At 45.5% G+C, this 14,781-nt stretch overlaps 1 protein-coding gene and 1 long non-coding RNA gene across 5 annotated transcripts in view; both read right to left on the bottom strand.

Annotated features, from left to right (window-relative positions):
• Positions 1-14,781, bottom strand: part of PLXNA4 (plexin A4) — a 405,534-nt gene that overhangs the window by 173,683 nt on the left and 217,070 nt on the right. The gene's annotated exons all lie outside the window — the stretch shown is intronic.
• On the bottom strand, positions 11,639-14,173 carry LOC137849938 (uncharacterized). The gene is made up of 3 exons (XR_011092187.1): positions 12,600-14,173; positions 11,985-12,064; positions 11,639-11,867 (listed from the first exon to the last, which is right to left on the bottom strand). It is a non-coding gene; the product is annotated as an uncharacterized lncRNA (long non-coding RNA).

Consider the following 14,781-nt stretch of genomic DNA (forward strand, 5'->3'; position numbering starts at 1 on the left):
AAGGACTGCTTTTGCAACAGCTGATTGCAGAAGAGCTCCCAACCCCCATCCTGGGACAAAATTTTCTGCATTTTTTTTTTCTATTTTCTAGTCTGCAATTTTCTATTTATTCATTCTGCTCAGTAAAAAATATAATAAACCATCAAAAATAAAGGAAAACTTTGTTCCTGAGGGTGTTAAAAATTCAAATTTCAATTTTCCATGGTTGGTCCTCTTGAACAAGACGGTAAAAATGTGACCTCCACCACTGGTGTTTACACAAAATGGAACAAAATTTTACTGATATAAGTCCTTTGTTTGAGTTTAGTGTCATAATGCTCATGTAACAATACAGATGGGCCCACCTATTGTGTCTGCAGAAGAAGCTAAGTTTCAATATTTGGATTTGCCCACATTCAAGAGTTGCATCAATTTGAATTAAACCAGCACAATTAAGCCAGAACATTGTTTGTTGGCTTTTGTTTTAAACTCTTTTTATGAGCTAAACTAGTTCTCTGGATCATTCAATAGCAACTATACAGATGTACAAGCCATGATTAAACAGATATAACAACATCCACATAAAATGCTGGGTAGATCTAAACAAATCAGTATAAAAATGCACCCTGGAATGAACTAATATAAGTGTCTGGGGTTGTCCAGGTTTTGGTGTGGCACCAAAGATGGACTTGAATATCTCTTACTGTACTTTTTCTGGACAGAAGACTCACAGCAGTGCTTAGCCAGGGCTGCCTGACACTGGTTCCCAACACAATCAATGGAAAGAAAGAGCTGGCAGACCAAATTAGCCACCCGTTATACACATTATTTGGTTAGACAAATTTCAAGTGGACATTGGGAACTAACAGAGGCAGACAGCGCTCTTGGGCTTAAAGGAAAGGATTGGGCATAAGAAGAGACAAACAAAGTAGCATGATTCTTTGGACAAGTCGGGCATCTCCGGCCATACTGGAAGCACTGGCATGTGCATGTTGTCCCAGACTATTAAAATGAAAACCCAACTTCCAGCATATTTTAATGCATGACTCACCATTTGCCCTGTGATTTATTTTTATGTGTTCCCCTCCAGGCTTACAATCTCCGGTTCTGCGTAAAAACACCTCCAAGACAAATGATTTTTTTAGGGGCAGTTATTTAAGTAAAGGCAAGGAACGTGCCATGCAACATAAGCTGACATCTGTAACGCATGGCCTTTCCCAGAAAACTAATAAAAGAGAACCAAGCTCACGCCGGGAAGGCTCTTCCTCTGCAGAGAGGGGAAAAGAGCCAGAGCCTTCCTTATGCCCAGCGTCGTGTGCCCATTCTGTATGTGTGTTGTGCTTGTGATATATATCCATATGTACCGGGCATCTGTTCGTGCGCCTGCTGTAAAAATATGTGCTATGGATATAGCTTTCTAACCGTACACGCTGTACGAGTGCGTGAGACACGCATTATGTGCGTTTGATGTACACGTGCGATGTGTCTCTCCCGGCACGTAATGAGGCACATGGTAGGTTTTTGTGTATACAAACAAGTGTCACATTCATGACGAGCCGCGTTTCCCTTCAGTCGCTTGGTGCTCGGAGGCAGGATGTCGGCGTGCAGCTGCAGGCCGTTATGCACACCATCCTCACACGAGGAGCACGAGATGTGGAAACGAGGTGCATGCTGTCCTGGCAAGGCACAGCTCTATCAACACGCTGTGCTTGCTGTGTTACACAAAACTCTGCATGCTGCATGCTTTGCAGACCTTATGCACCCTGTATTTTATGAGCACGTGCCCTGTGTCATGCACTCAACCTCTATTTGCAATCTAGATTGAGGTGTGCTTTCCATATCACATGGATTTTGTAAATGGTAATATTCACTATGTGCAAATAATAAAAGTAATATTCATGATGTCACTATGAATAACAGTAATATTCACTAGTGTCTTGCATGTGTGTGCAAAGCACTTAGGATCTCATGAATTCTGCAGCCTGGAAGGACGCAGGGGTACTTGATAGGAGAAAGTCCTCTCAAAATGCTGTCTGGAACCCTGTAAATATGCCTGTGTCACCAGCAGAGACACAGAGCAACATTGCCCTGCCTGGAGGGAGCATAATTTATGTGGCTGCACATTAAGTTTCCCAAACAGGTCAGACAAAAGAAGATCCATCTTGCATCTAATCTCCAGGATACGGACAAAAGCAGCAGTCTGGAAACCTCTGCATGCACAAAGCTCACTGAGCCTTCACTCGCTGCCTCTCTCCTTCCAAAAAACACTATGAGCAATGTGTCAGGAGAAGGAGAGGAGAAACAGGTAAAAGAGGAAGTTATGAATATGAACAAGAAAAATAACAACAAAAAATAAAGGTATGGGGCCCCTTTCAATAAAAGATCCAGATGTGAACGTGATCAGAGCAGAGGGGGTTACCTACCCTGGGAAGGAAGGGTAAGTAATCCCCCCACTTACTTCCATCTCATCTCTCACCTCCTGAGTAAATTCAGTTCATAAAGTGACCAAGAGATCAATGCAGTATGATAGAAACGTGTGTTTTCCTAGCCCAGGCTGTGGTATCCTGGACCCCCATGGGAACTCAGGCTATGTAGGTCCAATTCCCACCTGAATGATGCCCATCACCCAGCTCCAGCACACTCCTCTATATCTCAGTTTCTTTGTGCGTAAGATATTAACAGAACAGAACAAACCACAGTCTTGTATTAGATAAACTCTAAATTGAAAAAAATCAGGCACAGTTTGGGTTAGACTTGAATACCCTGAGGTTTCCAATTCTGAATGCACGTCTGTCTTTCCCAGACATATTAGCTGATTATTAGATCTACTAGAGGGTAATGCTTCTATTTAGATCGTTTTCCCTAAATAAATTAGCTGACACTTGAAGATACAGAGAATTTCCCACACATTTGCCTGTGGTACACAGACTACTTTTTCTGCTTTGTTTAATTATTAACTGTAACTACATGCTGCATGGCATTTTAGCACATCGCTGGGTTGTGTCAGATGAGTCGTTTCACTGCGTCTCCCTAATTCTGACAAGATCTGGCCAGGACATATCCGACATGTCTCTTTTCCTCTGCTAATGCCACCAACTACCACCACTGCAGCCTTTTGTGTTCCAGAAGCCTACCAAACCCATTCTGCAGATCATCGTGGTGGTGATTTTAGCCAAAGGCTGTGACTTTAGGGGACACACTGGTACAAAGACGAGCAAAAATCCCGAAGTAGTTCACATGCACACACCCTGATTCACCTGCTACATGCTTATAGTGTTTGTGGATGATGACCTTTGGGATACTACAGAGTTGCAGCTCTGAATCTGGGGTCCACAGAGCATCAGTGCTCTGCAAGATGACCCACAGCACCGCAGAGCACTCTAGTGCCTGTGCAGTGTCATCACTTGCAAGTTTTATCATGGAGGGCTGCGGTAACCCACAGGAAAATGCCAGAGCTTGTTAGTGGATGATGTCTGGAATATTTAAAACCTATTAGGGAATAGCAGGGGTCTCTTCTGCAGGTTCTGTCACTGTACATGTCTGGGATGCAGAGAGATTCTCAGGAGAGGAATGAAAATGGAAAAAAAAAAATGACTTAGAATTGAGGATTGTTACAAGAACCTTGTTTAGTAAATGATGACAGTGCAGCCAGGAAAACTAAGTCATCAATATCATCAGGTATGCCATGGATGGTGCTTCATACACTAAAAGAAGATCATCTTATGGCATCTTGTGGTCCATGATGTAAGTCCATTTTATGTTTTTTAGCATCTCTGTACCACCGTGGGAGCTGGTGGAGGAGCTGTGGTGCCTGAGCCACAGCTGGACACGTAACATCCAAGCTGGTGACAGTGATGACCCATTCAGCTATCCCCTTGCCCCAAAATGCCAGACTTTGGCTCCTTGTGCAGCTAACAGAGAGAAACAATCATGAAAAATGTCTTTGAAACATGTGTAATAGGTGGTTTGAAGGCAGTCCCTACTTTTCTCTGCTGGCTGTAGAGACAAGGTCTGGCAGCGCCCAAGAGCTGCAGTTGGGATTGCTTACTGCCCCCTCAAAGTTATCACAGTTGGTGTGAGGAACGTGGCTTGGGGCTGTTGAAGGATTTGAGAAATTCCTGCAGGGTCTGATCACAAAAGCCCTGCCAGCCTGGCCAGTTCTGTGTGTCCAGCACAAACCAGACTGCTCTCGCTGGGACAGCTGTCCTGCAATGGCTTAGGGAAGGCAGAGTTTGTTGGAAAGTGAGCTGGGACTGCTCAGCTCGGCGTGAAATCCCTGGCATTACACAACACACACGGCACACTCCCTGCTTCTGAAACAGATGGAGTTAATTCCGGGCCAGCGTCTGCTTTGCAAATATTCTCAGGAACAGCTATCCTGATCAGGAGCGTGGCTGCTACGCTCCGAGTCATCGCAGCATCCAGTTACTGCATGGCAAGGCTGAGCACAGTGCTCGAAAAAAACCCTGGTCCATGGCCCCACCAGCTTGTGGCTGCTTCCCTGGGGATCAAAGAGCCGAGCTGGCATGTTGTGGATGATTTAAATACATCCCTGCTCCTGCACACAAGCTGCATGAGGCTGGGATGAAAAGGGCCCAGGCATCCACTCCTGGGAAGGTGGTAGGAAGATGATGGGTTTGGAAGCTCCTGGCTGTTTGTAGCTCTTGGCTCTGCCTGGTACATCATGTGCCACACAACTCTCTCAGCACCCAGAGGTCAGAGCATCCTTCCTCCAGACAAGATGCAAGACTTCCCTGCAGGTCTTTCATATAGCCACATGCTTCCAGCTCTCTCCTTCCACCCCTGTGCCTCCTTTGGTGAAAGAGCATTGTAAAAATCAGACCTCCAGTTCTTGTTGGAAAATCTGCTTTTCTTCTTTGCAGGAAAATTAGTACAATTCACAAATGATCCATCCATCCACGCAGATATATTTGGAAACTACTTAATAGAATATTCACCCCCCAAATAAGCCTCTTTGCTGTGCAAATAGCCACATGAGGATACATGGCAGCTTGCAATAGCCTTATAAATATTAGGCACCTTTGCTTCCTTATCATTATTCAGCTCCCGGTGCAACGAAAGTACATAATAAATGTAACCATTAAAAAGTTGTAGTGAGAACTTCAGTCGAAAGAATGTGAAGCTTTTAAAAAAAGTCTGGCTTGTCGATCCAAGGGTGCAACCAAGGAGAACTGGATGAAAAATACACAGCAAAAGTGTGCGGTGGGCACAGGATATAATGGTAAAAGATGGGAAAAGGTTACAGCTGTTCAGGAGGAGAAGTTAGGAGAAAAGCTAACAGCAAGCAATTCTTCCTTTGCTATGTCTGCTAGTCCTCAATAAATACAGCCATTGATTGGGATCAAACTGAAACAACAACAAAAATATCTAAATTTTTCTCCTCTCCTTACCAAAACAAAGAGTGAAGATGGTTTAAGTGATCTGTAAAAATAAATAAATAAATAATATAATTTTATTTCTCCAAAGAAGGGAAAAATGTCTCTTAAAAAAAAAATCTCTAAAGAAGGGAAAAATGAGCAGATAAGGTTTAAAGATGGGGCAGACAGTGGCCCTTTACCCAATAGCTTGGAAGATGAAGTGTGCACCCAAGACGCAGGAAAATAGCTCTGAACCTGCTGACAGACCAAGGAACAAATGGCTCACACTATTCCAATGAATATATTAATAGTGTCCACTTCAAGAGGCCACGGCATGCATTTTGCTGATCACAGTCATCCATGTACATGTCCAGTGGAGGAGAGAACAGAAATGTGACTAAAGGCTGCACGAGGATCAAACATCTGCATCTAGCACAATGAAGAATGAGTTCCCATTAATTGTTCTCTTGGTTGTTTTTGTTCCACAAAAGTAAATACATATATACCCTGTATTCTTCCAAACCAATTTAACAGGCTTTTTCAAGCAGACCAACTTAGTTTCAACCAGGATTTTTCTATTTCTAGAATACAATGAAGTTTTCTTCGCTGCTTCCCAAGGAGAGTGAAAAATGGTAGTTTCTACAGAGGGCGAAGTGTGTTTTCACACAAAAACTTGAGCTGATGGTTTGCGTGCCGGAAGCACAATGAAAGAGCATTGGAAACTGGGCAGGGTTTCGGCTGTGGCTTTATCAGAGCTAGTTCCTTTCTGTATTCAGGAGTCACAAAGGACATGCATAGCAGCAAAGAGAATGCCCATGAAGGCCTGAAATTCACCTAATTAGGCCACTTTTTGAGCTTGCTAATGGTGGTCTCCAAGCTGGATCACAGCTGGCTTTCCCGGTATAAATACCTCATGAGATACATCATGGCATAAGAATGACTCTATCAGTTGGATCTCAACTGACAAGTCAGATGGAGATTTACCCATGGTAGACATAGGTGGGTTGAATCTCACTTGCTAAGTCTCAGTTTCCTAACAGCTCTCTCCATTCAAGCATAGGACATCAGAAGAATACCAAAGCCTGAGATTTGTTGATCACTGCCCAAACTCCCAAATTTCTTACACAGCTCCAAGCTCAGAGAATAATGCACAATGGACTAACAAATGACTGGTGTTTTCTCTATATATTGTTAAGCTCAGATTCTAGAAGAAGTATCCAAGAACTTCAGCTGAGATATGCTAATCCCGTGTTGTCAAAGCAAAACATGACTTCCTCACATCCCTACTGCTTCAGAAATGCCACCACAATTCCTGTAAACACATACTTGCCCAACGAAGGTGTCATGATGGCTTTTGAGATACCATCTTAACACTACTAAATTATCGGACTTAACACTACCAAGTTAGAGGACTGAAATTGGTGAAGAACAAAACTGAAGACTGGTGGATTCGCTCTTCTCATCTATTTGACATCTCTATCTGCATATGGCCTTTCTTACACCTGGTTATGGAACAACGCCAAATATTTAACAATTTCTGTTGGGTATTGGGGCATATTTGCTATACGCTGAGCAAACACGCCATTTGCAAGCAGATCTGCAGGCGGGTTTCCAACACCTGAGGTTAGTCTCCACATCTCTTCCAGAATGAGATTTTTTTTAATCTTCTCCCAAGCAAAGAACATTGCCCAACATCAGCCATTGCAACACCCATATATGAGGTCACTTCTGATGTGTTTTACTGACAGTTGGGAATGAATCCAAGAATTACTGGGGGATCAACAGGAAGAGTTCTGCAGAAACTTTTTTTTTTTAGTTTCTCTGGCTTAAAACTGACAGGTTTAACCCAAAATAAGGTATAGACCAGCCACAAGGCAGGAGACAGCCAATGAATAGAAATGATGCTGCAGGAGACACAAGGTAACTCTAAAAAAGTAAGGCTTGGTGGAACCAGAAATGGGACAAGGATGAGGAGCACTCAGAATTAATACCCAAGTTTCCCCTGAACATCCCATTTAGCCCTGCTGAGGCTGTGAATTGTCAATGTGTTTGGAAGTCCAAAATTCAATAAAGTACTTAACCTCCTCCCTATGTATATTCCCGTTCAGTGCGGTACTCCAGTACCTGCTTACATTTAAGCAGGTGCTTAAGTGCTGTCCCCAACAGGAGCCTAATTGTGTTGTGATTTGTCACCCTGATGCTACAGGTAGCCTCTTCTCCACAGGTGAGTTTTACTCAGGGATTTGAAGGACCACAACTGCTTTAGCTCTATTTCTATTCTACCTATGGAGCCTGGGGATCCAGTTAAAGAAGGTAAAGCCATTAAAATTACAGGCATTTTAATTCTGTTCTGAGCAATTATGTAAGCCCTATCTGCTTGTAGAGAAAGCCTCCCTGTGTCAGAGCTAATATTAATTTTAAATCTCCAACCTTTTCAAATTAATGTGAAACTGTAAGTTTCCACATTCTTTGATTAAACATTCTGCTGTGTAATGACTACTTTATTATTTCCCCCCTCCAAATTACTGATTGTTGTCTTACATTACAGCCTCATCGGTACTTATTAAATTAACAAGACTGTGAAACACTTAATGAATCAAAACTCATCAAGTGTTTCCAAAGTTAATAACTAATCTAAAGATTTTTTTTACACTATATCTGCATGTGAAATTTATACATTCCCCACACAATCGCTGAAGTTCAGATGGCCCTAATCTCATGAAAGATTTATTACCGCACAGCTCTGTGATTTATTCGACGTTTGCTGAAGCAACACGTAGTGTGTGTGGGGAGGGGAGGAGTGTCTTCATTTATTATTTAATTTCCAAGGCTCATTCCAAGTTCTTAGGGCCCCTTCACGTACGTGTCTGGAGACTCTCGCCAAATAGCGATTCTGCAGTTGGAAATTGGAAGTGGAAACTGGGGTGCACAAGGAATGGCCTAAATCCAGAGAACAGCGATCGTGCAATGATGGGGAAAAATAATGGAAAATGTACTATTTCAGGTTCCAAAATAGAAGACTGAAAGGAATAGTGGTTTGGCTTTTTTTTTCAGGATTATGGAAAAGTAGACAAACCTTTCCATCAAATGCTAGGAGTAAAATTAATATAGGGAGGACAAGCAGGCTATATTATTGGAGGTACAGCACGTAATTCAGAATGAACCTGTGTGACAACACCCCTATTCCTAGTAACTCTACCTCTGGGTAGGCAATACTATGCTCTACAACAGCCATACCTTAAACCTAAAGAGTCTAAACATCCCTGAAAGCAAACACTGTGCCCATAGATCATGACCATGAGGACAGTGAGACACTGGGAGGGAAGAGACCGATGACAAGTGACCGTGGGGGTACATGAGGTAGGGTAGGGTGGAGACCCACGTGGGTGGATGTGTTTGTGACACAAGCACAGTGACAATGGCTAGGTTCAGACAGGGCCACCCCACCTGTGTGAAAGGGACCTCAAAGCCCATCTAATCCCAACCTCTGCCATGGCACAGACACCTCCCACCAGCCCAGGCTGCCCCCAGAGCCATCCAGCCTGGCCTTGGGCACCCCCGGGGATGGGGCAGCCTGGGCCAAGGCCTCATCTTCTTCAGAGTAAAGACTGTGAATTTTTTTGGTAGTCACTAGAGCAGAACCTTCTCCAGGTTCATAGCTCAGCCTCTGCAACGTGAGGAGAAGCAGAGGTTTTCTTGTAGATGCTGTAGCTCCAGTAGAAATGTCTCAAGGAAGCAAAGCAAGGGGAAATGTCCTTCCCAGTCCCATGCTGCCACCCCAAAAGAGCCAGATCCACTGTACAAGAGAGGGGCTGGCTCTGAGGTGGGGAGATGAACAGTACCTAGCAGTGAAAGAACTGAGAAAAAAATAAAAAACAACAAGGGGAAGGATGGTGGGATGGTAGGCAGTAGCAGTAGCACCGTTGCAGGCCCAGCTTCCAGCACCACAGCGGGCCCGAGCGCTCAGCTGCCCATATGGAGCCTCCAACAACTCCAATGGGATTTATGCTCTGTCCATATAAATCACACCTCTCTGCCAAGAGAGTGATAAATGTACCCCGCAGAGCTCCTCTAGGCCCCACTCCCCTTTTCCCCCCGTCCTGCACCATCTCCGTTCTCAGCTACCTCGGAGCAGCTGGATTTGTGATTACCCACTCCAACGCTCCATCAATCCCGGGCTCTTTTTTACACGTGTAGGAAGAGAGATCCTCCTGTAATGACACTGCTGTAAAACACCGAGCCTGCTCCATGGCCTTGCTCGGCGAGGGCTCACACGCAGGGAGCAGGGCTGTGATGAGAGACCAACGACCAAGCCGAGAGAAGAAACGCGACCCAGCCATATGGGGCTGGATGACAAAACCCGTCAGGCGTATATGGGAGGGGAAAAATATTCATCCACAATTTGTGTTGCAGCAGCTGAGACCCGCGAGTGGCCTTTTAACTGGATTTTACACCAATTCGCTATGATGCATTGTGAGGGGAGAGACAGGCGCAGAAGGGCCTTGGCTCAGCCCCGGGGGCAATTGTGGAGGAAAATGCAATTACATCTGGCTGCTGAACTTGCCCTTGCCTTCCCCTGGCTGTGTACATTGTGCTCTCACCTGGGAAAACTCATATGCAAAAGAAAGAAATTGGAATAAATGGCCCTGCCATTGCCATCAGTGACCCTATGCCCCTGCTCCCCATTTCCTGAAAAAAAATGTTCACTCAATCCCAAGCACTGTGAGATTGCAATCAAGGGAGGCAGAGCTTGGACCAAACCTCATCACCCCCTGCACCTTTCTCATCTCACAGGTGACAGGACTCTTGTCCTACTCTTTGGTGGATCCCAGAAGCATTCAAGACTGGTACCTCCACTGAGTGTGTTGGATTTCCAACCTAAAACTCCTCACTTGTCCTCCATGACGTGTCTGCTTTCTGGAGGGGAGCTGCAGGAGGTGACTGCACACCCAGATGTTCACAGAAACACAGACACCGAGAATGGTTTGGGTTGGAAGGGACCTTGGAGACCACCCAGTTCCAAACCCTCTACGTTAGGAAGTGCCTGGGGCTGAGCTCGTCTTCAGGAGATGTCTGCAGCACACATTCCCCTTAGGGGGGCCAAGATAACTTTCCTGCCTCTTTTCCATCTTCATCACAAGCATATTCATGAGAATTACTTAGCTCAGAGTGGGACCAAGTAAATTAATTCATGCATGCGATCAACTAAGCATTATCACCTTCCGTAGTTCAGTTATATCTCCTGATCCAGAGCATTCATTTGTCTGGAAACACCAAGATCTGAGCTGAAACAGTGGCAAAGTGGAGTTTAGCTACCTCTCAGTTATCTAGTTGTATCTGCATACCCGTTCCTGAACAAGAGCAAGTCCTCATGTGCCTGGCACTGTACAGCTTCATCAAACTGTGCCAGCCCAAGAGAAAACGCAACCAAATAAATAAGGCAAAGTGGTTTCATGCTCATTTTATGGATTGAGAACTAATCTAAAGGAGAATTGGTGATTTTCTCAAGGTCATAAAATAAATGTCTTTTTCTGCCTTTCTGGCACAGTCTTCCCCACTACTGGTGGGAAGTGAAAGCAGCTATCCTGAGCCCCAAGCCGGTGTCTCACCTAGGAGTCCAGACCCCCTCAAACCCAGAGCCATCAAACTGAGGGATGAGGACGGATCTGGATGTGGAGCCCTCCAAAGAGGCAATTTCAAGGCCGAGACCACACGGAGCCCTCCAAAGTAGCCTAACCTGCCAACAGTGTCAAGTAGTCCATAAATTATCCCAGAAGCCTTCTGGTTTTAATCAGTCCTACTCCCTGATTACCCTTAGAACGTGACTCTGGGCCCCAGCACAGAGTATTTATCTTGCATTAATTAGATTAGAAAAGCAAGGGTATTCGATACACCAACTAATCAAGTCGAGGGATCAATACAGCACGTGGCAGAGCATTACGTTACCCTCACTCTGCAAGATGACAAGTAATGAATTGGTTCTGGAAGATGCCCAAAATAACACTTTGTGACCTAACAAAGGGGAAACACGAACTTTCATCCCTCTCCCCACTGGAGAAGAAAGAGAGAGTGCCAGCATGTATGTACCATTCCTGTAAACCACAGCTGGTGAGGCTGAGTGGTTAAACACAGGTCATCAGCCAATTTTGAAGGATATAGTGCACTTTATCAGCATTAATTACAGCACACCAACATGCAATGTCACTGTGCACTGCTGAACCCGCTCCTGCCATTTCAGCTGAGCTCCGTGTCCATCACTTGGCTGTCCCACACATCAGTGCTGTGAGCAAGGCACCTTGCAGGTGTCTGCATTTCAAGCTGTCTCCAATCTGTTGCAGTCACACTCCAGCAAAAGGCACCAGGTATTTTTGGATGGCTTATTAATACCATCTTCGGACAGGCTGAGTGGATCCACACCCCGATGCAGCAAGTCTAGGTCTGGACCTTAGTGAGGATTTCTTATGGTCCTTGGTGCTTTGTAGTTTGGGTATTGATCCATGACTCATGACGCTAGTTATTTTGTGAGCAGTGCAAAGAAAAAAAATAAAAGAAAACAAAAGACTTTGCAGCAGCCATCAGCAGATGATGGAAGTGCAGACTGCTCTGTTCCAGGCAGTGATGACTTACCCATGGAGGAATGGGCTTACTGATCATTTCGGGTCAGTGTTTATTATGTTACAGGGCTGAAGGGGGGAGGAAGTCCTAGCCTGAAAGACAGAAACACAGAGAAAGGTGACCCTGAGTTCACGTCAGCATTAAACTGGGGGTGAGAGCCTGTCTGGTGATGCCCTGTGGGCTGCTCTGCCCTTCCAGGAGCAGCTGCAGAGCTCCTTCCATCCACCAGCTTTCCTCTGACCAGGATGAGTAGAGAGGAGGCCCTGAGTTACAAACACAACTTCATAGTGAAGGACCGTCCAAGCAACCTTCTCCTCTCTCCTTCCCTCACCATTAGAAAATACATCTTTATGAAGCCACGTTTGGTTGCTAAATCAGTAACTGCTCTTTTGTTAAAATGTCCTCGGAAAATCCATACCGTATTAAATTGTCCTGTTGGATCATTGCCTTATTCGCGGCAACGATCAGCCAAGGATGGAGAGCACTCATCAGATGCTATCTTCATTCTGCACGGGCTCTCCATTCACAAGTTTCACAATCTCTTACAATTAGCCCAAAACAGCTTCCTAACCCCATCCACAAAATTTTCCAGCCAAGGTAATGCCTCTAAACTAACCCAGGGGTTACCTTTAGAAGGGAAATGTACATGAGGGTGAAGACTCTGCCACCTCCCTGGATAGGACATGGAGATAGCTACCCAGAGCAGCAATGCCACTCTGCAGGAATGTCAAATTTCTGAGCAATTAGGGTCTTTGTAAAATAATCAATTCTCATTTGTCTGTCTTGTATGAACCCTAATCAAACTGTTTCTGTTAAGGGAAGGCACAACAGTGAGACAGATGTTGTGACAAGCTACCTCTGTGCTCTCAGCCACCATCTATCTCCTCCATCCTGCAGCCTGGAGCTCTGTCCCAAGACCTGCAGCACTCATCCTGCAGAGCCGAGGCTCTCCCTTCTCCCACTCATCTGTCACACACAAAAGTTTCACAGCATTTCTGCAAATTGGGCTCTGACTCTGCTTAATTTTCCTCGCTCCCCGTGCAGCCCGAAGCACTTGGAGCCTGCACGGAGATGTAATGATCTCCTGATTTTGTTCTTGTGAGTCAGCCTCTGCTCGGTACAAGCCTCTGAGCTAATCCCAGCATGAGCAGCTGTTTCTGGCAAAATGAGGTACAACAGGCAGACAAAGCTGCTCCGGGTGTTTGCTTCCTTCTTCCTCGGGAGCTAAATCTTCCCAGTTAAAGTTCTCGAGGATGTCCATTAAGTTTATCGAGCTCGCAGGAGGTCTCAACTACAGCTCACTGTTTCGTGCTCAGCTGTTGAGATCAATGCAGCAAACATTTAACAATTTAACAACCTGGTGGGAGGGGAGAGGCGAGGAATGTGATTGCAATTAGAAGGGTGTTTGTTTGTTTTTTTTTCTAGGCATTATCATTAAACAGCAAATGCTCTACAACTGGAAACATGGCAAATGTCAGGAAAGCAATTGCAATAGGCACAGTCATCTGAGGCCGTGTCTCTGCTTGTCTCCAGGAGGGAGGTGGAAGAAGTAGGCGTGGGTATTGCAGACCCAGGAGCTAGTTTGTCCATTTGAGGAGCTTTGGGTGAGGTGTAAAGCTCGGATCCAGTTTGATTACTACCTCTTCTCCCCTTCCATGCCTGGGAGGACAGATCCCTCTTGTGCCTCCCACGCTCTGAGTGCAGTTCACTGATGCTCCAGATCCCTCATCCACCCTTGGCTGTTGAGGAAGGCAAGTTGTAACCCTCATCCTCTCACAGCTCTCCTGCCATGCACGGTTCCCTAGTTAAACACAGACATAAGCCTGCCTCCATTGGCCTCCACAAGAATGGCTAATTGAAAAAAGATGGATTAGCATGATTTGAGGAGCCCAGGGATTTATAGACATCAAGAAAGAAGATGCTCTCGCTGGTGCTCCTTTACAAACAGCAAAGCTTCCATTTCCCTCTACTAACTGTGTGGCTCACATTAGTGCACAGGGCTGCAGCTGAGATCAAAACCCCACAGCTGAAGTCCTTTACAGCCTGCCCGGTGAAAGACTTCTGCTCTGTTCCCAGCCTACAGCCTGGGGGAGGAGATGTAAAAGAGCTGGAGAGATGTGCCCACGATCCCCAGCGAGCGTGTGCCTGAGGCAGAAACATGGCCCAGGTCTCTAGTGTCTCGGTCCCTGCTCCTCTCTACTCTTCCCTGTCAAATCCCCTGAAAAGAAGAAGAAACACAGACATTGAGATGAAAGGGATGACTGGGACGATGCACTTGCTAGGGTCACTCCATGGTGTAGCCTTCTAACTCACTCTGCTGTTACTTCATCTTCCCTTCCTGGGAGCAGCTGATTTATCTTTATTATCCTCCTCTGTTGTCACCGTCATTAAATTTTGTTGAGCCAAGAGACTCCACTGTGTGCTTTAGTAATTCGATCAGAAAGGAGGGGAAGCGGAGCTGAGGTAATAGGCGGCGTGAAAGAGGTCAGGAGAAGCAGCCGTGGCACATTAAGGGAAATACAGATCCAGGCTCACTTGGAAATGGTAATCATACAGAGCGTGCCTGAGCAACCGGCAGCAATAATCTAGAGCAACAGTGACTCAGAGCCCTGCTTATTCCCCGCTTTTTCCTTTCCCCTAGCTATAGCCTCATCTCCCTAAGACCTAATCGTGCAGGGATGTCACATCCCAGGCTCCTTCCTCGGGCTTTAGTCTGTCTTTACCAATGCAAACCAGCTGCTGGAATTAGCGAGGGAAGAGCTCCGGCTTTGCTCTTCCCAACTTGCTGTTTTACATGCGCCTCTGCATG

Source organism: Anas acuta, chromosome 1, assembly GCF_963932015.1.
Source record: "Anas acuta chromosome 1, bAnaAcu1.1, whole genome shotgun sequence".
NCBI classification, from domain to species: domain Eukaryota; kingdom Metazoa; phylum Chordata; class Aves; order Anseriformes; family Anatidae; genus Anas; species Anas acuta.